A 3308-nucleotide genomic window follows, 5' to 3' on the forward strand; every position below is an offset into this window, starting at 1 on the left:
TTAAACTCTGAAACATGCATGTATATAGATAACTTACTTTATGAACATAGTAATTATTAATCATCATTATATTAATACATTTATCACTCCGTCCGTTATCATGCTGTGCATCCCTAAAAAAGGAAAATGGAATATTCCAAAAAGTGGAATCCAAATAAACCTTCTCACTCTTGAAAAGGAAATTGAAATATTTAAAAAAAATGGTGTCGCTGTTGAGGCAAAGCTAATAAAAATGATTTGTCTTTCTTGGCCTTTTGGCTAAGATCAAAGTGTAGTATATGTTCTTCAGGTGCTACATTTCAATTTCTTCTCTCTCAGTGGAAGAGAAATCCTGTACGACTAAGACAATTTTTTCTCCACGTTAAAAAAACGATCCTGGTGTCTAAATCTGTCCCGTGGGGAGGCATTGCGAATAGGTACTATGTTTAATGTAACAAAGTTTTAATATTAAAAAAGTAACTGGAAAAAGTTATTTCTGATGTAATTACAAAATGCCCTGGAAGTGTTACAACTGATTAATTATAAAATGCCCAGGAAAATTTCCGTTCCGATTTTTTTTTTTTTGTTTACTTGCTTCCCCACAAGGGCGGAATTGGACAGGAGGTTGGTTAAAAATTTAGGGGGGAAACCAGCTCCCCAAAAGGGGCTCTCTGGTCAATAACAAAAATAAGAATTGTATCAGTAATGAAGGATTTCTCCTCCATTAACCAAGACCAAAAAATGGGGGGGGGGATTTAAGACACTGGAATGCTGAAACTGATAGTACACTCAGACATTCATGTTGAAGCAATGGTTACCTAACCCTAACCGTGTTTATGTTTTTATGTATTACATTCGAAAAGCTGTCGAAACAGTTTATGATTTAAACATTACTTTATTTCAAGTATATTTTAAACAGTGGATTACGGAATATGAAGTCAGTCCCGGAAAATACTCAAAACGTTTACTATTGAGACATTACATTATTTCATGTATATTTTTAACGGTGGGGTGAGGGATATTAAATAAGCCCTGAAAATGGGTGAACCCATTTACGCATTACACATTGCTTTGTTTAATGTATATGTTTAACATTGGCGTGGGAAATATGAAGTCGGTTCCGGAAATGGCTGCAACCATTTACGTCTTGGACATTACTTTATTTAATGTATATTTTTAACATTAGGATGGGAGATAAGAAGTCGATCCCGGAAATGGCTGAAAAAGTTTACGATTTATACATTACTTTATTTCATGTATATTTTCAACAGTGGGGTAGGGATTATAAGTCAGTTCCAGAAATGTCCGAAACAGTTTACTATTTAGACATTACATTATTTCATGCATATTTTTAGCAGTAGGTTGGGGATATAAAGTCGGTCGCGGAAATGGCTTAAACAGTTTACTATTTAGACATTACATTATTTCATGTATTTTTTTTAGCAGTGGGTTGAGGATATAAAGTCAGTTCCGTAAATGGCTGAAAAAGTTTACAATTTAAACATTACTTTTTTCATGTATATTTTTAACGGTGGGTTGGGGATATAAGTCAGTCCCGAAAATGGCTGAAACAGTTTACTATTTAGACATTATATTATTTCATGTATATTTTTAGAAGTGGGTTTGGAATATAAAGTCGGTCCCGGAAATGGCTGAATCGGTTTACTATTTAGACATTACATTATTTCATGTATATTTTTAGCAGTGGTTTGGGGATATAATGTTGGTCCCGGAAATGGCTGACACAGTTTACTATTTAGACATTACATTATTTCATGTATATTTTTAGCAATTTGTTTGGGATAAAAAGTCGGTACCGGAAATGGCTGAAACCGTTTACTATTTAGACATTAAATTATTTCATGTATATTTTTAGCAGTTGGTTTGGGATATGACGTCGGTCCCGGAAATGGCTGAAACAATTTACTATTTATACATTACATTATTTCATGTATATTTTTAGCAATGAGTTGGGGATATATAGTCGATCCCGGAAATGGCTTAAACAGTTTACTATTTAGACATTATATTATTTCATGTATATTTTTAGCAGTGGTTTGGGGATATAAAGTCGGTCCCGGAAATGGCTGAAACAGTTTACTATTGAGACATTACATTATTTCATGTATATTTTTGGCAATGGTTTTGGGATATAAAGTCGATCCCGGAAATGGCTGAAACAGTTTACTATTTAGACATTACATTATTTCATGTATATTTTTAGCAGTGGGTTGGGGATATGAAGTCGGTCCCGGAAATGGCTGAATCAGTTTTCTATTTATACATTACATTATTTCATGTATATTTTTAGCAGTTGGTTTGGGATAAAAAGTCGGTCCCGGAAATGGCTGAATAAGTTTACTATTTAGACATTACATTATTTCATGTATATTTTTAGCAGTGGGTTGGGGATATAAAGTCAGTCCCGAAAATGGCTGAATCAGTTTACTATTTAGACATACTTTATTCCATGTATATTTTTAACAGTTAGATGGGAGATAAAACATTACTTTATTTAATGTATATTTTCAACAGTGGGTGGCGGACATGAAGTCAGTCGAGGGATTGAATGAGATGTGCAAATATATACTATCAGAAAGCGTCGCCAAGTATTGAATTAGATAAGTGGAAAACATAGAGTAGCAAAATACCCAGCATCGCCCGGGATCGAATGAGATAGGTGAACGATATATATTAGCAGAATATGCGACGTCACCCGGGATTGGATAAGATAGGTGCTCCACCTATATATACTATGAGAATACCCAGAATGCATTTAGTTGTTTGTAATGAAATACTCAGCCCAGGCAATATATCGAAGTTATTATTTAAGTAAGGGAGAGCGACGACATGGTGGGTTAAAGTTATGAAAATTATTGTCGAAATTTGTAACACATCCAAGAATTATGAAAAATGATGAAATGTGAGTTACTTGATTGGTGGGTTTGTGATGATATAATAAGCACAGACAATATATAAAATATATTATATAAGTAAGAAGGAGAGGCATAATGTGGGTTTTTAATTATAAAAATTATTGTCAAAATTAGTAGCATATCCAAGAATTATGAAAAATGATGAAATGTGAGTTACTTGCTTGGTGTGTTTGTGATGATATAATAAGCACAGACAATATATCAAATATATTATATAAGTAAGAGGGAGAGGCATAATGTGGGTTTTAATTATAAAAATTATTGTCGAAATTAGTAACATATCCAGAATTATGAACAAAGATTAAATGTGAGTTAATCGAGTGTGCGTTTATAATAAAATAATCAGCCCAGGAAATATATCAAAGTAATTATGTAAGTAAGAGAGTGCGATAA

General features: G+C 33.0%; 1 pseudogene; it reads left to right on the forward strand.

Annotated features, from left to right (window-relative positions):
- Window positions 1-237: 237 nt before the first annotated feature.
- LOC145271912 (U2 spliceosomal RNA) lies at window positions 238-365 on the forward strand (annotated as a pseudogene).
- The last annotated feature ends 2943 nt before the right edge of the window (window positions 366-3308 follow it).

The sequence above is a fragment of the Euprymna scolopes genome, chromosome 46, assembly GCF_053919585.1.
Source record: "Euprymna scolopes isolate OS-2025 chromosome 46, ASM5391958v1, whole genome shotgun sequence".
In the NCBI taxonomy this organism is placed as follows: domain Eukaryota; kingdom Metazoa; phylum Mollusca; class Cephalopoda; order Sepiida; family Sepiolidae; genus Euprymna; species Euprymna scolopes.